Source organism: Homalodisca vitripennis, unplaced genomic scaffold (genome assembly GCF_021130785.1).
Source record: "Homalodisca vitripennis isolate AUS2020 unplaced genomic scaffold, UT_GWSS_2.1 ScUCBcl_315;HRSCAF=2044, whole genome shotgun sequence".
Taxonomy (NCBI): domain Eukaryota; kingdom Metazoa; phylum Arthropoda; class Insecta; order Hemiptera; family Cicadellidae; genus Homalodisca; species Homalodisca vitripennis.
In genome coordinates, this window is record NW_025776466.1 from 131377 (window position 1) to 155552 (window position 24176).

Here is a 24176-nt window from a genome sequence, read left to right on the forward strand (position 1 = left end):
TTGGGCCTTAGCTCTTTGATAGAAACACCAAGAATTCTCTCCGGTAGGACACTTGTTGTGTTGTGGATTTTGGTCTGTAGACATGCAATGTGAAAGTGTTGCAAAAATGGAATTTTTCATTTTGTTTACATCTCCCAGGTTCTTAGTAATGCCATTTCGGTAGTACCGTGTTAGTTTTTTGATCACAGGCTCTGTCAAATTTCCTCGCCCTTTCCACCCATTTTTTCGTGTGAACCCAACATACTTTTTTGACCAAATTTCTGAGCCCAGTACCAAGCCTTTTTGCTACATGGTTGAGACATTCAACCTTCTCCAATTTGCACACCTTGGTATGGATTAACAAACTCATTTAGGTGAGTTTGGGTTTTCGCATCGCCATCTGAGACCAATGTTGTATACCGGAAACCTAAAGATTCCGAGCGGGCCCGAGCCTTTCAGCTGCGGTTATCTCCATGGCAGGGGAAGATCCAACATAGTTACATTGACACATAGGCTTATGAGCTTCAAAACCATGCATCAAAAGCGTCCATGTTACCTTTAGTTTTAGCTTTCTGTAGCTGGCACCGCTTACAGTACTTGGAACATAATTTCAAAGTCAATAACAAGCCCAGTTAGAACTTCAATGCAGCACCCAATTCCGTATTTAGAGGTAAACCCTCTCTTTTGCCAACTTCCGTCATAGCTTACTGTAATGTCAAGAATACTATTATCATCATTCAAGTCCCCATAGCATTTACGAACTTCGTTTTCGAGCTTCAATGAGTGATTTATTTACTTCGTTTCTGTACACATCTCTAAGAGCTATTATATGTTTGTTGTACGACAAAAACTGCATAGGCTTCATGTTCATAGCAACGCAAAACATTTCTAAAGCTCTGTGCCCTTTACCAATAGAAGAAAACGCCTTTACAGCCCTACGATTTACAATCAAAACGCTGGCCGTTTTGATTCCTTGGTCGATAGTCGATCCGATGTCTGAAAGAGAGTTTTGTTCCCGCAAGCTGAGCAAACTAGACTAAAAGTGTGGGCAAAACCTTTAGTAACTACTAGTTTTACCTCCACATTGTCGTGAAAACATTCTTTGCATGGAAATGAAGAAAGCAAATCCATAAGTTTTTTAGAATCTACAAGAATATATTCAACACTATTGTTTTCAATATTTACTTCATGCTTGTAACTATTGTACAAAGCAAAACCTGTAGGTTTAGAAGGCATACCTTGGTCCTTACACTGTTCATCACCTGAATCACTTGTGCTAGGCCTAATCAAGTTTTCTGCATCACAACCCACATCACTTCTCTTGCTGGCTAAATCTAGGCCTAGGTTTATTTTCTCACTCCACCTTAGGTTAGCTTTCTCTTTATTTCTTTTTGATTGTAGTCTTTTATTTTTCTTTACTTTCACCATATTACACTCTACACTAGGTACACTACACTGAATAAACACTATAACCTCAAAAACTAGTTCAACTGAAAACAATTGTAAACAAACAGGAATCAGCTGGACAGATTACATAAAGTGTTTGTAATAAGTTTTTTTTTATTCTGCCAGTTACATAGATGAAAAAGAAAAAGTACTGTACTTAGATGATTAGCATAACTATATAAAAATAGATATAGTTGAAAGTATTACTTTCTAAGATGAATAAGGAGCAAAATAAAATATTAGTAATGTTACATTAGAGGCACCCACAGCCTGGTTCTGGCTGAACGCTCCAAAAGTAGGTGTGCACACTCAGCTTCAAATATTTTTTGTACAGTGATAAAAAGCTATATTATGCCATATGTTGTGTTTTTCTGATACCTTATAAGACATAGAACAAGAAAAAAAAATAAAATTTTTTTAAAAATTTTTGGTCAATATTGGCCATTTTTCAGTAGGGAATCCCCTTAAGATCATCATAGTTAAAATTTCGTCCTGACTAACTGGTTTGGGTGGCTATAATATGTTATTAATATGCTAATCCTTGGTTACTATATTTAATATCGTAGTTAATTTTGTTTGTGTCCTAAACTGCTAAATAACCTTTTGTACTCTGATAATTTAACTACTAACACTAACTTGCTTCGGCTGGTCTGACATTTCGTCGGGTCTGGCCGACAACGTGCTCGCAATGATCACGAATGATGAAATACAAAAAGCAGTGGAATCAATCTTGCCCCTAACTAATGACATGGAAATGGAAACCCAAACAAATGCTAAACGTAAATTTGAACAATTACATTCTGAAATAGAAATATCAAACAGTAGTGACCTAACTTCACAAAACACAGTATCCCTCCCACCTAATCTTAAAAAACCGAATCAACTAAGACTATATAAACAGGAAAATAAAGGGCCTTTTGAAGTAATTGTCCAGGACAAGAACAAAAGTAAATTAAATCCTTTCCAAGTAGGGAAGATAGTAAAAACCCACCACAAAGACATTGACTACGTAAAAAAATCTGGGCGTAACATTTCAGTTTTTTGCAAAACATTTCAATCCGCTAATAACTTGATACAATCACAACAGCTCACTCAATTTAATGTATTTGTCCCTTCCATTAGGGTATATACCTATGGTGTAGTTAACATTGAACCGGATATCAGTGAAACTGAGATCCTTACTGAATCTGAATGTATTACTACAATTCTTGAAGTTATACGCATCAAACGACGCGTCAATCAAGAGCTTCAGACTACTCATTTTGTCGAGATCACCTTTGATTTTGATATCCTGCCAGAGTATATTACACTTAACTACGTTAGAGTAAAAGTAGAACCTTACATAATTCCTGTCAAGCAATGCTACCGGTGTTTTGCCTATGGTCATGTAGCTAATTCCCCTTGTCGCAATAACAGACTCTGTAGAGACTGTGGTGAACAATACCACTCCACAAGCTGTGAACTTCCGCGCAAGTGTGTCCATTGTTTTGGCACACACAGTAGTAGTTCAAAGGTATGCCCTGAATACACAAGACAAAAACATATCAAGGAAAGAATTAGCCTAATGAAAGAGGACTACTTTACAGCTAGCCTCTTTTACCCTATAACATATAAGAGAATTATGGGCACACTAAGAAGACCCCAAACATTTGCTGAAGCAGCTAGATCTTTCGACTCGACCAATCTCACAGAGTACCCAGATTTACCTGAAACCACACTACGTAGTAACCTGACTCCCCTATCTAATAGATTTTCTCCACTTAGCTCAGTCACTGAACCGTCTTCCATAACTAGCCCACAAACTTCCTCAACTTACAGAAAACCCAGTTCACACAGTTACACCAAACATTTTAAAACAGTTTAACCTACCCAAACTGGTACAAGGCCTAATCGATCGACTATACACCAGTCAGAAACTAGGACAATTAACCCAGAGCCTAAAAATAACCCACCAGTAGTAACACAAGCTGACAGGGAACATTATAAAACACTCTTAAATGCTAAAGTAAATGAAATAAGAACAAACTTAAAAATACCAATGTCACATCTAAAAAACAAATGGATGACTTTCTTCCAACATTCATATGCGCTGATTCTAACAGTAAAAACATTAGCATCCAAAATAAGGGTAATGTGACTTCCGGTACAAATAGTAATAATATAATACCTAATAAAAAACAAAATGTCACCTAAGGTAAATATTTTCCAGTGGAATTGTAGATCTTTAAGGCCCAAATGGTCAGAGATAACACATTATTTTAGTAAAAATAATATAAGTATAGGTATAATCCAAGAAACATGGCTTCATGATAATATCAAACTAACAGATAATAACTATGATATTATTAAGGTGGATAGGTGTGGTGGCTATATTGGAGTGGCCATCCATAATACACAAAACATTATCCTTTGAATATATAGCAGATTTTAACAATAATTATATGCAATACATGGCTATTAAAATTAAAAGTTACAATAAATCAATTTATATACATAACATTTACTGCACAGATGGTAAAGTTAACTCCAATTTCTGGAACAGCAAACTATTTTGTAATGATGAGGAATATGCAGTAATATGTGGTGATATGAATGCACACCACCCATACTGGTTTTTCCAAGAGGCAAACTGTCGCGGAAATGATATTTTTAAAGCGTAATCACACTCCAAATATATTTTGTTGAATAATAATTCATATACAACTACTCCAAATATATATCGCAGACAATCTGTGATTGATTTAACATTTTCCACACCAAACCTTTATGCGCACCTTTTAAACTGGAATATTTCAAATGATCCTATGGGCAGTGACCACTACCCAATTCTTATGCAGTTCGAATTCCTTGATACAACTCACATGATAAATATTAATCCAGGTCTTATATGAAAAAAGCAAATTGGGAGATTCATACCAAAACTGTTGAACATAATTTAGAAAAATTAGATAACATATAGAAATACAATATGATTTCTTGGTAAAAATAATATCAATGGGAAACAGCCATCCCAAAAACCAAACTTCAGTCAGGCAGGGCTGGGTTCCAGCCAAAACCCTGGTGGACGGAACAATGTTCTAAAGCAGTAGCTCATAGACGTTTAGCTTTTAAAGCTTTTAAATTACATATGACCCCTACTAACTATCACATATGAAGGGCTAACGGAAAGAACAGGCTAAGTCCATTTTGAGTAATTTTACAGGAGAGCGTTTTTAATGTTTAAATGTTAAATAAAACCTTACCAATGGGTAATAACTACAAGAATATAATAATTATGCCTAGTAAATGTTGTTTTACATTGCTTTAAATTAACAAAAGCGTCATTATTGTATTGTTTATTCCCAAAACTCGTACTTAAAAGTCATAAGTACAAAACAGAACGGCAAAAAACAAGTTCAGTCCATGGGCTTACCCAGTTTTTTTACCAAACCTGGTAAAATAAAAGCCACATATAAATAGAAATTTATGTTTTTATTCAAATGAAATAAAGATACAAGGTAAACTCTACTTAGGCAATCTTAGTTTGATGTCCAGATTATTCATGAGGCAAACTTCCATAGTATTCTTGAGCTTGTGGGCCACAGAATTTTTTCAAGGCTTGCAAATCTTGGTACTTGGCCAATGGAATCGGTAGAAGACCTAGAACAACAAAAATCATGTATTTTATGTCATTAACCTAAAACTATAAGTTATAACTGAATAAGGAGGTTACGTCAGTGTAGATTAGGTAGCTACACCACCAGGTGCTAAATGAGTATTACTTTAATTGACATTCAAATGTATTGAAAGTATAATAAACTAAGTTATACAACCTTATATAATAGTTAAAATTGTGTCTAGTGGAAATAATATTGCTTACCTTCATATGAAAAGTTTGGTAGGTTGAATTCTCCCTCATTTTTTCCATGTGGTGGCAGATCCATTGTGGTAATGGATGCAAGTTCAAAAGCACCATTAAAACTTGTTCTGAACTTAACTTCCTTCTTGAGATTTATTTCAAATACAATTTCTCTGACAGGGCGGGTAGCAAAGGGACACTTTTTCTTGTAAAACGGTGCTAAGTGTGCAGTCCATTGACGAAATGTATCAATCGTGGCTTCGTGCACGATAAAGGGTGACGGATTTGTCCGAGCTGTTTCAAATACCTCGATCAAGTCATGTGGAAGCTCAGTACGAGTTTTTTGGTTGATTAACCCTAAGTTTTTGTCAGTCTCAAGGTAACTATGTCCTCTCACTGGAAAACTTGCTGTTATTAAGTCAAAGCGTCGCTCAGTATGAACTAAATTGTGGAAAAAACGTACCAATGTATAATTTTTGTTCTGTCCTGAACATCCATCACAGAACACTTCCAGTTTCCTTACTCTTTCGTCCAATTCATCGTAAACAAATTTGTGAAGCATTGAACATACGTCATCGCTTCCTTTTTTTCCTGAACATTCTGGGTAGATGAAAAAGACGCTTTTTCTACTTGCTAATATATGAACGTTGAAGTTGTAAACAGACAATTGCCTTTTATAGTACACATCGTTAGTAGGGATGTTGGGCAAAGACAGGTTTTTGCCAAAATCAAAAGCAATAGCTTCATAATCTGCATGAGTCTTACTAAACTCTTTAGCATCTTTTTTCTTGTTATAGAATGCGCTTGCTTTTCTTTTATGGACTTGGTTTTCAACATGTAAACGTTCGATTTCTTTATTAATTTTTGTCAAACAATTTTTGTCAGTTATGTGTTTTTTTTTCATTTTCTAATACCTTAACTTTGGCTGAAAATTCATCACAAGTACTGCACGTGTCTGTGCGAGGATATCCGAAAGATATGTTGAATTCACTTGAAAAGATTTCTCTGTAACACTGGTAAGAAACTTTAACTGATGGGTATGCTTCTTTAAATAAATTATACATCTTTGTTGTATTCAGCTCTTCAGAAAGATAAGTTTTCTTTGAGTCTTTTAATCCATAGTGACTGCCTCGTCTGGGAAAAGATGCAATGTGGGCCTTGATGGAATTTCTAGTTACGTCTGAAACCCTCCAAGGCCTATTATCGTGTTTACCCCGTTTATCTAAAGGGGATTGACCACTTGACCTCAAACTAGACACTAAATACTCAACTTTGCCTTTAGTTATGCCATGAAAAGCAATGAAAGCTTTGCGACAAATTACAGTATCCTCAACAGTTCCATTAATATTCACCCTTACTCTATATTTGTAGGAGGCATTGTTTTGTCGGGCATTTTCTGCATTTCTAGGCCGTCTACGTTGAGTGGGCAAGACTGAAATTAGGCCACACAAGTAACTATTTTGCATGTCAACAGAGTTTAGTAAATTAAATTCCTTTAAAATACTATTTCTAGTCGCCTCTGGGACTTTCTCAAAGCACTTCAAGGTACATTGGCAATCTTCACCCATAGTATGTGAAGATAGGTTAAGTTTCTTTCTTACCTCTGACATCCTACCATACCTTTTCCTTTTCTTCGAAGTTTCAAGCTTCATTGGAGAACCATCAGAGGGAATGTCACCTTCCATAGTTATTAAAAAATAGCACGTAATATTAATGATAATTAGATACTAAACTCACTAAGCATTGAAAACCACCACTCTATAACACCATTATTTCACATTAATTCAGTATTCAAGTGTAAAGAAGTCAGGTGGTGCGCGTAGTGGCAGACACAAGCACTATGGACTGAGCCTGTTCTTTCCAATACTGGATGGACTGAGCTTATTCTTTCCCTTTGGTGTTTTTTTTAATTGTCGTTTTTCTCGGGACTGAGCTTGATATTTCCCAAACTAGCACATGCTACATATGCCGCAACAGGAGTACCAACATATAAGCCAAAAAAATCAAAATTGAGAAAAATGGACTTAGCCTGTTCTTTCCGTTAGCCCTTCATATATCAACAAGCGGCATATAGAGCCAAAGAAGTTATAAATTCTGCAAAAAAAGAAGGCTGGGAGAACTTATGTCAAAAAATAGGGGGCAAGGCCTCAACATCTTATGCATGGAACATTATTAAAAAGCTAAAAAACCCTTATAACACTGAAAATAAATTTAATATGTCCGATAACTATGACCTTACAAATAAATTCATGCAGCATATAATTCCTGATTATGTACCCCATTACACGGAATTGAAAGCACCAACAATATTGAATTATGCTAGTATCACATATATCAACAAGCGGCATATAGAGCCAAAGAAGTTATAAATTCTGCAAAAAAAGAAGGTTGGGAGAACTTATGCCAAAAAATAGGGGGCAAGGCCTCAACATCTTATGCATGGAACATTATTAAAAGGCTAAAAAACCCTTATAACACTGAAAATAAATTTAATATGTCCGACAAATATGACCTTACAAATAAATTCATGCAGCATATAATTCCTGATTATGTACCACATTACACGGAATTGAAAGCACCAACAATATTGAATTAAGTTAAGCATGCTTTAGAAACTAATTTTAACATGACAGAACTTTATAAAGCCAAAAAATCAAGAAAATCAGATACATCCCCAGGCCTAGATGGCATAACATATTCAATGATTAAAAAATTGCCACCTAAAGCCCTACATTTTTTACTAAATATTTACAATGGCATTTGGAACAACGTGATTAGAATGCCGGAAAGCTGGAAACAAATTAGAGTAGTAGCAATTTTAAAACCGGGGAAGGATAAGGAAAAAGAGGACTCATACAGACCTATATCTTTGATATCATGTTTTATTAAGATAATGAACATAATGGTTAAAAATAGACTGACATGGCTTGTTGATAGTCTTAAAATCATCCCTGAAACCCAATATGCATTTAGGAATAAATTGTGTTGTGCCGATTACATGATTAAACTAATATCTAATTTACAAACTGCTCTGACATACAATGAAACTACTATTGTAACATCTTTAGACATTACTAGTGCATACGATAATGTTTATCTGCCTGCATTATGGACTAAAATATCAAAGGCATACCAGCTAAGTTTATTATGCATTGTCACAAATGGCTCATTGATAGGTAACTTACTATCGTATTTCCTCACCACCAAATAATTAGAAGCTCATGTAAAGGAATACCGCAAGGCAGTGTAATGAGTTCTTTACTTTTTGCCATATATATAGCTGATATTAATCAATGTCTGCCCAGACAAGTACAATCATTGCAATATGCGGACGATGTTGCACTTTATATATCCAGCAAGGACTGTGTCGAAATACAACCTACCATGCAAGATTCACTGGATAATTTAAGTAAGGAACTTCAAAAGTTAAATCTGGAAGTTAATCCCAGTAAAAGTATAGTTACAATATTTACACGGAAAAGATCTTTAAACTTCGGAATAAATTTTTACGTAAACAGACAAATGATCACAGTAGCCGATAAGGTAAAAATTCTAGGTGTTACCTTAGATAATAAACTATCATTTAAACCGCACATTGAACAATTGCATACACAATGTCTGAAAGATATTAATATTTTAAAGATGTTAGCATGTAACAGAAATGGAGCAAATCCCCACTTCATACTTGCGATATACAAATTTACTTTTTGCCATATATATAGCTGATATTAATCAATGTCTGCCCAGACAAGTACAATCATTGCAATATGCGGACGATGTTGCACTTTATATATCCAGCAAGGACTGTGTCGAAATACAACCTACCATGCAAGATTCACTGGATAATTTAAGTAAGGAACTTCAAAAGTTAAATCTGGAAGTTAATCCCAGTAAAAGTATAGTTACAATATTTACACGGAAAAGATCTTTAAACTTCGGAATAAATTTTTACGTAAACAGACAAATGATCACAGTAGCCGATAAGGTAAAAATTCTAGGTGTTACCTTAGATAATAAACTATCATTTAAACCGCACATTGAACAATTGCATACACAATGTCTGAAAGATATTAATATTTTAAAGATGTTAGCATGTAACAGAAATGGAGCAAATCCCCACTTCATACTTGCGATATACAAAGGCCTAATTAGAGCTTGACTATTGTTCTTTTTTATATGGCCATGCCCCAAGGAACATACTCAATAAACTAGAAGTAGTACAAAACCAAGCTCTAAGAATAGCCACAAGAGCTTTTAGGACCTCTCCAGTTATAGGACTCCAAGCGGAATGTGCGGTAATTCCTTTTAACATAAGAAGAATAACACTTGCAGAGAGAATTGTTTATAAAATTATGACTCACCCCAACCATCCAGGATATGAAAACTTAAGTTATCTCCATATGATAATAGATAATCACCCTTACTGGAGAAAAAAGAAAAAACCATTGTACATTTCAATAATTAACACAGCACAGCACATCAACCCAATTGAAAACCACTATGTCAAATTTACAGCCGTACATGAATTAATACTACCCTTAGAGCTAATTAACTTTAATGTAAACTGCAATATTCTAGTAAATAATAGAAAAGTAGATAAAAACGTTAATAATGTCTTATTACAAAATGAATCGCAAGAAATGGTTATCACAACCTACAAAGAAAAATTTATTATTTATACAGATGGGTCTAAAACAGATAATGGCACAGGAGCAGCGATTTATATTCCATGTACTGAGACCAGACTAAATTTTAAACTTAACAATATTACTTCAAGCTACACAGCTGAAGTATACGCTATCTATAAAGCTGTACAGCACACCCAATCACTGAAGAACACTGAGGTAGTTATATGCTCTGACTGCCAATCCGTTATCAAAGCTATTGAAAATACAAAGTTTGGCATGGTAAAAGATAATGACATAATATTAAACATAATTAAAGAAATACTAGACAATAACACGAATACGTACATTATACAATGGGTCCCAGGACATATGGGAATAAGAGATAATGAAGTTGTTGATAAATTAGCCAAGTCCTCAACCCACAATGTAAATAATGTTAGAGAATTTTACACAGCCATGGCAGATTTCAAATCGTATCAGAATACAAGGAATATAAGGACAATGACAAATAGTCTTAATACAAGTAACAAAGCACAATGGTACATAAGTGTCAAAAAAGCCTTTTCAAGGGAACCATGGTTTAAGGCAACAAACTATATTAGAAATGAAATTGTAAATATAGTTAGAATTAGGTTAGGCCATGCGAATGTAAACACCTGCTTACATAGAATTAAATGTTATTTCACTCCACTATGCCTAAATTGTACATTAGGTTCAGATGAAACGCTAGAACACATTTTAATGAAATGTCCGAAATATTATTGTGAAAGAGAAAAGACCAAAACACTCAGTCAAAATTTTTCTACAGGCTCAAGAGAAATTATGAGCATGGAGGATCACCAAATTTATATAGAAATAAATAAATTTTTATTTTCCATCAATAAAAGACTATAAAATTATATTATATTTTTTTGTAAATAATATCTGTGATGTGTGTATATATGTGAATGGATGATGATTACGTGTATGTATTATAACAATCAAAACTATGATGAACAAAGGGACAATAGTGTACATCGAGGTCTCATGGTTATTTAAACCAGACCGCCTTTTAGGCAAAGGAAAAAGAAAAGAAAAAAGAAAATTACTGGGTTTACATAAAAATAAGGCATGGGAGTTCAAAATTGTCAAATCCAGAAGGTGGGAAAAAAGTTTTTTGTACCACCTAGTCGTTCTTCGAACGCATTCTAAGTGAACAATCATCATGTCATGGGGTCAATAGCTCCCATGTTGACATTCTAGTCCAAAACACAATAAGGTTTTATGATGTTCTTGGATCCCTCTTCTCTGTATTCTTGATTTCATGTGAATGCTCAGTTGATAACATATGTGTCCTCTTTTATCGGTCCACTTAGTTACTAAAATTGTGCCATCGTTGAAACATTCTACCTCACCCGTACAACTTTTTCTCAAATTTTGGCATTCCTAACCTTGTAGATTTAACTGTTCCACAAGCATCAGTTTTTCTACTGTGGAGGAAAGCAAACAGGTCTGGGCTAGTATACCAATTATCTAAAAATATGCAGTGCCCTTTGTCAAGATATTGATTTAGTAATTTTGTTACTACAGCTCCTGATATACCTAAATCCTGTGTGTTGTTTATCTCAGTCTCCTTCCCAGTATAAACAATTAAATCTAGCACATAGCCGGTCTCACAGTCACACAAAAGGAATATCTTTATACCAAAACGATTTCGTTTTGACGGTAACTGTTTGAAGCCGAGTTGGCCTTTGAAAAGAAGGAGACTCTTTAATACAGATGTTTCTAAATGGCTCAAAGTTGTTTCGGAAAGATTCAGAAAATATATGGACAACTTCTTTTATTTTTGAAAGTTTACCCTTTTGAGCAGGAACGTTGTTATCTCTGGGAAATGAAGCAAGTTCATAATGTTGAGATACCGATCTCGGCTAATCATATCTTTCTTTTTGTGAAGGGGGTCATTGGACGAGTACAGTTCTAAATGCACTTTTATTGTGTACCATTAGTATAGTAGTTCCCAAAAAACAAAGAGTTCATTTTTTGTCAAAGGTTTCCAACGATTTATTCGCGATTTGTCAGTAGGCGTCTTAGTTGTTACTAAGTAGTCAAATTGTTTGTTTGTTTTACGAACAATTGAGGGGTGTAGATGCAAAACTCACATTCTCCACTTTTTGAAACTTTAGGCGCAATTCACACTGAACGAACGTTGGGCGGTGACGTGGCACGGACGAGGCAGTGATGTGGCGTGTGCAATGCACACTGGCAACCACAGACGCGCGACAGTCGTGAGAAAACTTGTCAGTAGAGTGGTTTTGTATGTAGTTAACTGTTGTATGTTATTACATATAATAAGTCTGGTGTATAATCAATAAAACAATAATAATAATAATAACAATAACAACAACAATAATAATATTAATAATAACAATAATAATCAATAAAACAATATAAACAATAAAACATGGAGAGCAGTGACGAAGATGATCAAGATATGTTAGATGTAGTGTTCGTAGCCAATTTACAGAAAAAGAGAATTGGGTTCATCTACTGTGGTTAAGTAAGAGAGATAGTGGTACATTTGTTGTGATGCGTGAGTTAAATTTATATCCACAACGCTTCCAAAACTTCTATAGGTCCCGTGAGTGTTTCTTCGTAGTTTTGGACCTTGTTAAGGACGACATTACAAAAAGAAGCACTAACTCTAGAGAACCTGTTAGTCCAGAAGAGAGACTACTGATAACTTTGAGGTAAGTTAAAGAGTAGGCTACAAATTATTGTTTAAGACATTTATTTAGAAACGAACTAGATCCAGAAGTCTTCACAAACAAATATTCTTGTCTTAAAGGAAATTATACGTTAATACGTATAATTTCCGGTTCTTTTATAAGTAACTTTATAAAAGAACCGCTACTTGAAGCAAACTATTTAGGCATCATATACAAGTAGTTCTTAATATTAAAATCTCCCTCCTCGTCTACCGTTTGGCCGAAGTCCATTGCAGCTTCATTGTTAGGAGCAAAGCGATCCACTGACGGTGATGTGTAGTTAAATGTACTTGCTGAGGATCTAGTTGATGCAGAAGCAACTGAAGAAATCTCCACGTTGTTAAGTGTTTCATCTGCTAATTTCATTACTCCAATTTTGAATTGTCTTTTTTGCCTAGCATCCATAGCTTTCATGTCTGGCAAAATGCTATGCAAAAAAGCCAAGTCGGGGTCAGGTTCGGTAGAGGTTCTCTGCGATGTTTGGTTTAGTAACCGTTGTTTCGTCTCAAAATATTTGAATGCAGAACTCATCTGTTTACGTCAGATGAACTTGTAAATGGTGTTTTCCTCTTTCTGTACCCACTATCCTTTTTTTTGTTCCGTGGTTAGAGTAGGCGGAATAGGAGCAGGTCTACTTCCTTTTGAAGTATCACCAGTAGTGGGAAGGTTGGCATCTTGGGCAGAATCTTGAGTGGCATCACGTTCCTCAACAGTACCGTCATCCAGCTGTTCGTCTTCACTGTTTTGTTGTTCTTCTTCTTGTGCTGTCTTGACTTCAGTAATATTACCTTTACTCTGCCGTGATTTAAGGAAGTTATCCAAAAAATTGAGGTGCTCAACCAAATAGTACTGTTTAATGTTTTTAGTGGCAGATCCAGACGGTAGTTTTGTTTGCTTCTTATATTTAGCATAACGCCCTCTCACGTTCTTCCACCTCTCCTTGCAGTCAGCCACTGAAAATAAAGAACTACTTACTGCATTGCAATTACTGATATTTTGTTTGAAATATAAATACAAAAACACTAATGGCAAAATTTTAGTGGGAATACCCATATTTAGATTCTCTGGGTCCTAATATCTCCAGACCATATTTAACTTGACAGGTTGGACGTCGGCCGACCCGTGACATAATTTTGGAAAACCCTTATTTTTCATGTTATTTTTCATCTAACTACGATTGTTATTTTTTCAGGTACTTTGCAACTGGATGTTCATTCAAAGCACTGTCGTACTACTTCGTTAAAGGACACTCGACTATATCGATGGTGGTGCATCAAACTTCTAAGGCTATATGGAAAAACCTGCAACCTGTCTACATGCCAAAGCCAACAGCCGAAAAATGGAAGCAAGTTTCAGATCGTATGTTATCACTGTGGAATATGCCTAGTTGATTTGGCAGTATAGACGGTAAGCACATAAAAATACAATGCCCCCCACGATCTGGTTCCGCCTATTACAATTACAAACGTTACTTTCCCGTTGTTTTACTCGCAGTGTCAGATGCAGATGGCATGTTGCTGGCAATAGATGTTTGGGGATTATGGACGGAACAGTGATGGCCGTGTAATGGCAAACAGTAGTTTTGGCAGGGCTTTTAAGAAAGGAAATCTAGATTTACCAGAGCCTAGTCCTATTGCAGGAGACATCCAACCAATTCCGTATTACTTTATAACTGATGAGGCATTCCCAATGTCAAAAACCCTGCTCAAGCCTTATTCCAAGAAAGCATTGACTACTAACAGTCGCAGGATTTTTAACAGCAGATTGTCGAGATCGAGGAAACCTGTTGAATGCTCTTTCGGCATGCTGTCTTCCAAGTTTGGAGTACTTAATACACTAATACGATGTACCCCTGATAATGTGGATATTTTTGTACAAGCAATGTGTGTTTTGCATAACGCCATAAGGGAATGTGATGGTACATTCACAAAGCCACAGTACGAGAATGTGATTGACAGCGATTCCATCGTTCTGTTGCCACGACTGCCGCTAACAACAGGGAAACTTATGAGAGATTACCTAAGTACCTACTTTACAGAATGTGCCCCAATTCCACTTCAGGATAGGTACTGTGTGTAAAATTGTGTATGTGTACAGCGTAGTAAAAGGAAATACGTCATACACTGTAATACATTAAAAGTGCTAATAATCAAAGATTTCATAAACATAGTATAAGTATTTAACAATTGTGAATACTCCACTGACCTAGAAATACTTTTAACTTCTTGTAATAAACTTTTAAATTTAAAATTCCTTTTTATTATTGTCAATGACCCTACTCAATTGTAACTAAGTCAACTAAGAACAGTTATGTCTAGACAACACATTGCCAGGCAGCCTCGTGGTGTATAATGGCTTACAATAGTGCATTTTAATGCAACTATTTCCATTTGTTATTGTAACACTGAAGATAATTTGATTGTGTAGTAACCCTAGGCAGTACCTACTTAAAATAAGTATTACAATGTATTACCACAAAAAATAGTTTTCATTGTCTGTTTAGTAAATAGTTTGTAGATACCTTTTTGGTTATCCAAAGATTGAGCAATTTTCTGCCAGGCCTGATCCTGCGCACTTCTGTTGCAGTAATCTGAACGACTGTTGTCGTACAAACATGGATATTGTTCAACTTCCTTACAGAACTTTATGTTGAACTCGATGTCGTCTCGCATGGTAAAAAGGAACAGCACAACTAACTACAAATAACAATATTTTGCCTTCCGAACACAAGGGGCATGCCTCTTTCAATACGCCACGACAGTTAGTGAAGGGACGTGGCGGTGGCGGAAGGGTGGCCTCCCGCGCTACGTCGCCTGTCTGTGAATTGAGTCATTTGTTTACATGGGAGAGACGCCGAAGGGACATATGTCCCTGCCACGTCTCCGCCCGACGTCTGTTCAATGTGAATCGCGCCTTAGGAAAAACACCAAAAACTGTTTATAATTGTTATTCATGTGATATTGTTGCAAATTTGTTTTAATAATATCCTCTTATCATTATTAGTTATTTGTACACAATAAAACCCTCAACCACAGATAATTACTAAAATATTTCAATTTAAAATTTGGACAAAGTGAGTTTTGCGTCAAAATTTGGTTAAATGTGAGTTGTGCATTAAACCCTTGTGGATAATGTGAGTTTGAAGCAAATCAAATACCTAAACAACGGGAACCAAGAAAATTATTATGAGTTCCTTAAGGCTATACTTTGGGGTAGGTTAAGGTCATAAAAATAGGCATACACACATTTAGGTACGTTTATTTGAAAACCTACACACAAAAATAATTAATACGTGCTATAGCTTGATAATTTTTGTTTACATTATAGGCTTGCAATGTCTACTTACAAGCAATAGCAAAGTACCTATTTTAAACATTAGTCGCATTGATATCTTGAATTGGCTCGCAGGCCTGTTCATCTTCTTCATCGTTGTTCCCATCAATAATGTTTTTATAAAACAACAAATCCTGATTCTCCCGCCATTCGTCACCATAGTGCTTCTTCAGCAAGTTGTTTACGTCTACCTTCTTTGCTGGTTTTAAAGAGTTTGATGGTGATAGTACAGGGATTCATAGATGAAATTATTTTGCCTCGTTTTGTTAAGGACTTAGCCACTCCAAAATCAGATTTATATGTGTACTCTCCTCTAACAAGTATTTTCTTCTGAACTGTTCTTGTCGAAACTTATATACGACAAGCTCCCAACTGAAAGTGAAACTGTGCTGGTGTCTTGAAAAATGTATCCTTTTCCTTTTTCCAGTCATAAATTTGGCAATCATCTCCGACACTCACTACTGTAGCATGTTCACTAATAATGTCAGTGTATTCCGATGGCTTGAAAATAATTTCTTTCTTTCTGATAGCTTTTTCAATGAATCCAAACACTCTTTCCGGGGGAAGAAAGCTATGGCCTGTTACTGGGAAGAAGAGCTCCACTTTCTTAATATTTTTTGGAGCATGTTTTGAAAGCCAACAGCTTGCCATCGCCAGAACAATTGAGTTTTTATTAAAACACGCCATTCAAAGATGTATTGCCACGTTTCTGCCACGTTCCGTCAAAACAGCCGCTATGTCGGTATTACCCTCGTTTTCTACAACTGCTTCATGGGCTGCTTGTTTCATTGAAGCAATAGAAACCTCTTCAACAGCACTATGAATAAGTTTGTTATAGGCTTGAAACCTACTTGGTGGCTTTGGAAGATCCAACACTGAACAAAATACTTCTGCCGCAGCCTTACCTTTACCAATGGAACGGAAACCATATACACAACGCACATTTATGTAAAAAAAGTCCTGCTCAGTCTTCTTGCTGGTATAAAATTTATTTTCTAGTCCACAGTTATTGCAACTAAGTACAAACTGTACAGCCAGGCCTTTACGGTTAGCAGGAACTTCACTAATTTCTAAAGAAGCACTTCCACAGTTAGCGCACTTTGTGGATGCCAGTAAAATTTGGTTCAAAAGTTCTAAATTAATTATGTAGTTTCCCTTAGTGTTATTTACAGGAAGGTACTCAATATCATCAGCACACAAAGAGATGTATTTACACTTTATTTTAGAAGCAGAGGTATTGGACTCTGGCTCTGGATTAGGCCTAAAACTATCAGGAATGTTCTCCTCTGAAGTAGGGTTAGAAGAGTTTAGTACATCACTATTATTCTTACTAGTAGTAAACTGATTACCTTTGAATCTATTCTTACCAAACTTCTTGGCCCTAGGCATTTTGTAAGAAACTAAATAATAATACTCACAACAAAATAATTACAAACAATATAATAATATTCAGAAAGTCAACACAAAACTCACAGTGCAAAACGAAAACAAAGCTCATTTACATAAGTAAACAAACACAACACTCATAAAAATAAAAACATATGCTTTTAAATTAAAAGCAGATTAGCCAACCTGTCAAAACTAATTGTGTAAAATAACCTCTGTGTCACTAGTATTATGTATAAAAGTGCAAAAGTCAAACTCGTTGCGATGCAACTGAAATCAGACATTCGTTACTGTGTTGTTTGTTGTTAATTATTTTATTTTAATTATTAATAAGTGCCAAACATACATGTGTTATATATCATTTTGTTCAGAATTAAATGAAGAATAGAAAACAATTAAAAACAAAAAAAATTTTTTTTTTAGATTTTTTTACTACAAGGTTCCCTTAACTCCTTTGAAAAGTAATTATAGACGTATATATATACAGCTGATTTTACTTGTCAATGAAAGGAAGGTCATCATAAAATCGATGGTAATCAGAGGGTACGATGGCTTTCAAGTCCTGAAGATCGTTGTACTTTCGTTTTTTAATTTTGAGTCTGGTTTTGTCGAGACTTGGTAATTTTTCAAAATCCATCGGCAACACTGCGAGATTTTTTCGCTGCGGAAGCTCAGTCCAATCCTCAGAAAAGTTGAGTTTGAATTTAATAATTCCCTCTGGCAGGTACAGGAACGCTCTTATATCAGTAACACAGGATGATCCTGTGCCCACTCCTGGTCGGAAACTTTTATAGAACAAATGTTCATCAAAGGACTTGAAAAATCCATGTTCAATGTACTCTACGGAGTACGGTTGAGCTATTCGAGCCTCCTTGACCACTGCAATATACTCCGCTGGCACGTTGATGTTTTTATGTCGTAGCCTTCGCTCGATCGTAGAGTGGATGGAGTCAGCCTCCATTTGCGTATGGCCAACTTCGAGGTACTTTTGTTCTATGACAATTTGTTTCTTAACTGCAATGTGGAGCAAGGCATTTGATATCTTAGTGCTCCGGTTCTGATATGAGCAGCCGTCACTGTATAGGATTATCTTCTCCTTACCTTCTGGCAAAGGAAGGAGCGAGAGAACAAAGCTTGATGTAATACTTGCAAATTCATTTGATGATAAGCAAGCTTCCTTCTGATTCATTCCAAAGGAAGCAGAAGCCATCCTTTGTCTCTAAATTAAAAAAGGTTAGGTTGTGAATGGATAGTTTCATTTTGTAGTATAAAGATGAAACATTTGATTTGGGACTCATCAATAGTGATTGTAAGTCCATGGTAAAAGTAAGATATTTACTGTTCTTTTTGTCTTCTTCCTTTTCCATTCTACTCTCTTCTTTTCTTATAATGTGAGCTTCATATTTTGTCACCTCTAAGTTTCCTGTTTTAAAAGACTCACATCTGTCACATAAATCTTTTTTTGGTCGAAATAATCCCAGATTATTATCATCAAATTTATTGGAAAAGGTACAAATAGAAACTGGGCCTACATTTTTCTTTTGGCACCAATCACTCTTGTAGAACATATACAATTCCCTCTTTGATGTCCAATTAGGCTCGACATATAATTTTTTAGATGACTGTCTGCAGTAATGCGACTCAAGTTTTGGCAATGTTGAGAAGAAGTCTTCCAGATTTTCAATTTCTTTCGATTTTCTTGTTTTCTTTGGCCTTGAAACTTTTACATTGTCATTCTCTTGATCCCTGCCGTAAAAGATTCCATATTCTGGCTCATCAATGTTACCATCTTCTGAGTCTTCATTAGGCGCCTTTTGCCAATTTTGTGCTGTCCAAGATCCAATAGCTAAAGTGTTTAAAAAAAGTGTTTTACAAACACGAACTGTAGAATTTCCTTTTTTTAGAAAATACATACTTGAAAACTTTCTTTTGCTCTCGTCAACTTCTTTTCTATTTCTTGGTCGTACAGTTGCTGTCTTTTTTGTTAAGAACTGAACAAAAATCTTTTTCGCTTGCCAATCTAGGCTCCAAAACTCATGAAAATTTCGTTTTCTGTCATTTTCTGTAATTGAAGAGCACTGTATTTGCCCGTTTTTCTTACTTTTGCATAAACATCTGGGCTTCATTTCTCTTGGTGTTTTTTTTATGTCATACTTCCACTTTCCATCATTAAGCTTCTTTTTTCCTAAATATTCTTGTCCTAATTTTCTTCCTGTTTTAGATATATTGATTTTCCAATCTTCTGGTTTTACTTGGTGCCGCTACTTGCGTGTTTTTAACTGCGGATCATTCTCTAATATTCTGTCATCCCTATCTTCTTCTAGATCACTCTCATTTGGTTGGTAATCATCGGTCTGTGTATCTTCGATTTCCATTTCATCATCAGAATCACCAAGCTTATTTGTCAAATCCTCTAAATATCCATCAACTCCAGACATAGGTTTTTTTTCTTGTATTTTTTCAACAATTTTTTCTTCACAATTATTTCTGCATATTTTTGATTCATCATCGACATTATATTGCTCCTCATCTTCATTTTCAATGTGATCCAACAAACCACTGATATTTTGTATCGTATCAGGGTCAATAGAGATATTACCAGTAGTAGCAATGTCCATTAAAAAATCATCGGGTTCATTTGGGAGAGGAAAAGGAACCGATATTAATATATCACTACTTAGTAAGTTCAAATGAATGTCATTATTACTTAGGCCTAAGTTGGTTTCAGCATCATCTACATTTGAAGTTACATCTAAAATCAACTGTTTATTATCGTGTTCAAAATTTGAAAGTGATCCATCACTATTAACCACGAAAGTCCCTTCACAATGTTTCACGTTTGTAGCTAATTTCACTAGTCTTTCCCCTCTTGACAAAGTAGATAGGTCAATAATCGAGGATGACGAAGAAGTTTCACCGTCTTCTTGATGTTCTGTAATATAAATACAGTTGTTGAAGATAATGTTTTTTAATTTTTAAACCTATCTCCAATGCAAAAAGTAGTTATTGACCTTTGCTTTTGTATTTAGTCCTGGGAATAATATAGTAGGCCTACCTAGTCGAGGTTAACGATTAGTTAAATATAATTTAGATTATTCATCACTAATAATGAATTATACAAGAATTATTTTGGGGAGTAATAATTATTAGCCAAATAATAAGGTTAAACAACATACTGATGTCAAACAGAAAACCTCTTAACTCCATAAAGTCAACTGGCATAACCTAAATTCTGAATATTAGCATACCTCCTAAGTCCCAGACAAAAGTTTACACCATTTAAGTAAGTAATGTAAAAAATTACTATACTACAGTAAATAAATAAAATTTAATACTTACTTTTTGTAAATCTTTCCATGTGAGTAGTGAATTAACACAGGAACACATTAACAATTAATGTTAAACACAGCACCACGTTTCCTGGGTCACCAACAATGGATCAACTAGGAGTTAGCAGGTGTGCCAATTCACAAAATGGAATCATGGACTTAGGAGGTTTTCTGTATTCACTTTTATTATTTAAAGGGATTTTTCTCACATAGGAGGTTTGCATTACAGAAAAGATATTTTTTTTTTTTCTTGAAATGTTGGTATTAAAAGTCAAAATAACAAAAAAATGGACTTAGGAGGTTTGCTAATTAGTACGACGATAAGCAGTTTAAAGTACTACTAGAAAGTTGTGAAGATACAATGTCTTCTTTCATATGAGTACAAGCCTGTGCTTTTCTGATTTTCTATGGTGCAACTCCTGCTGTACTTTTATGGCATTCCTTATATTTTCACTTGCAGCTGCTTGGATTTGAACTTTGAATACGTCACACTTTTTACAAGTGTCTGATGTTAGACATTTAAATTTCAGTTTGGGAAAGTCACATTGAAAAACTTGAGAATAAAATTTGTAGGTTACTCTACTTGTTGGATTTTGGGCTTTGAAAGCTGAAAACATACGGATTTTGTTTAAATCGGGGGATAAAAATTCCTTAGTTGTTCTTTTACGGGAATAGTGGCTTTCAGACCTGGGAATAGTATTAATGTGGTGACGGACTAGATTCCGGTCGTTTTCTGTGATCTTAACTTTATGTTCGTGCGATTTCGGATTGTGGCCTCTAGAGTCATTGTAAACTAAGCATCCCTGTTTCTTTTTTAATTGAAGAGTTTGTAGTTTCCTGAGGGTTAATCCAAAAATTTCTCGAAATGTTTTACTGCACACTTAAACATTTGTACCCGAACTATCAGGCGCATTGTAAGTAAAACTGCAAGAACGCCTACTTTCTTCCGGATTATCATACTTTCCATGGCGCCTACGGGCAAGGTATAAGTTGCATATGGTTTAGTAAGTAGGTACCTTTGTTTTCTTCACTTACTTTGTAAAATTCAATGAATAGTAGGTGTTTTTGTTCATGAGTCAAGTCTTTACACGAGTACTTGCATGAGCAAGAGGCGAGACCAGAAGGGCGGGTTTACCTAGTATGTTTCTTCCTTTATTTGTCGAGTAAAGGTTGGGACACACATAACCGCACCGTGCCCGACACGTGAGTCGCCCGATTGTCGGTGCGGGCTCGGCTCGGTTACCGTGAGGCCACACATGTCCGTATGCAGTCCGAGCGCAACAATCTCACTGTTTGTACTAGAGCATGTTTCTTTTCAATTCGAAGTGACAGATACTTAAAAAATATTCGGAAGATTAAGTATTGCTTGAGAAAATTGTTAATATCATTGTTGTTATTTTTATTAATCGCTGTGGTGAATGAAACATTGTAATGGTACAGTAAAGCTTTGTACAATCAGCTAGTATGTAAAATTTGTAAATATCATTATCTTGGTTATATATTTTTATCCCTATAATTCTTGTTCATTGTGTTTCATTGCAGTGAATTTCGGTCAAATACACTATAAACAGTATATTTAGTGTTTTTTGTATTAAACCCAAGAGCTATAGTGTGATGCCAGAGAGTTTGCCATGTTGCAAGCCCTTTTATAATAATTTGTAAAACATAGTAAATATTTGTAAAATATATACTGGAGAACTTACAAAAAACAGATTTTACAAAATGTTTTTTTTATAGCTCCGAGGACAAATAATTTATTGCCAGAATTAGTCAAAAATAGTAGAAACATAAATATATTTTCTAAAGAAATTAGAGTATGGTTGATCGGTCAAAATGATATTGAGTATTTGTTTAAGATAATACATTAGTGTTAACCATACACTAATGTATTATAATAGTCTTGTCTGCTAAGTTATAATAATATTTAAATAGACACGTTAGTGCATTACAAAATAATTATTTATAATATAATATTTAATGTTACATGTATAAAGCCTGATATTTGAATTGTAAATCATGCATAAATCCTTTGTATTTAATACAACACAATAGTTATACTAAATTTAAACTTTGAAACGTAATATTACATTATTTACTACATAAGAGCTACAATAACTCATTTTTATCATTTCATTCTTGCTCGTTTCCGCTATTTTTATATTTTACCCTTTTTTGTATATAGTATGCCCAACACAGGCACAGCCTTATGGGGTACCTAAATTTCCCTTATTTTGTAAATCTATTGGCCTAATTATTAGTTTAAAAAAAGAAAGAAAAACCTATAAGGATGTAACCTACTTTTTATATTACTGCTATTGTAAATACGTTATGTCATAGTATTATTTAGTATCAAGCACTGGCAATAATATTTATTTGTAGTATTCAGTTTGTTATTTTGGGGAAATAAATTATTTCTTATTATTATTTATTTTAACATGGGGTTTTCTTGCTTGAAAATCTTATTGTAAATAAAATATTTTTATTTAATGAAGTGAAAAGAATAAAAAAATAAAAATGTCATAGAAACATTCTAAATATGACCCTTAAAAATACCGGAATAAATTTATCAAGTAACTTCAATACATCAAAGAAAAATAGATTTTTGTGCAAATAATTACATGCTTGTTATTTATTAATTAATGAAAAATGTTTATAGATTTTTCATAATTCGAATTTAGTTGTTTAAAATCACTTAATGTACAACATGGTTTTCAAATTTGTTGTAATTTTAGCACAATAACAAAATATGACTAGTTTACTCTACGGTAAGAAAATGTAATACTTCTATAAATAAATATGATTTTATACGCGAACACAGGATGTAGAGTTAGTAGGCTATACTAAATAATTCAATAAAATAGAACGTGTAGACTACTTAAATAGTTTTAAAAAGAAGAACGCAACAGTAAACAACATATGATGCCGCTCGTAGACCGCACCGTGCCCGTCAAAATTCAAACTAAACATATCGGTGACGGTGCGGGCACGGTGCGGCCACGACGGTCTGGTGTCGGTGCGGACATGTGTGGACTTGCAGGTTGAAAACTGCGCTGCAATTCTTTCACCGTATGACGGCCAGCATACGGCCGACTGACGTGTCGGGCGCGGTGCGGTTATGTGTGTCCCAACCTTAAGGCTGTCCTTTTTCACGAGCTTTCTGTCGTTCTTTTCGAAGAAGAGTTTTCGTTAGGGCTGGATCTTCACTTATTTTCAATGAACTTCACACAACAAACACAAATAACAAAACACACACAGCAAAAACTGCACAGAGCTACTCAATACGCACAACAAAGCAGACTGCAATTGCCAATGCACATTCATCATGGCGGGCGGCACTTTCAGCGTTTTCTATTGGCGGTCAGCTGGCCCTTACACACTGCTGCTTCTTGTGGCAGCTCTAGGAACCTCGTGGTAATTGTCAGGCACTTACAACATTTCCTAGGTTATTGGCTATGTTTCATACAACACACTTCACGCAAAATCTCGATTTTTA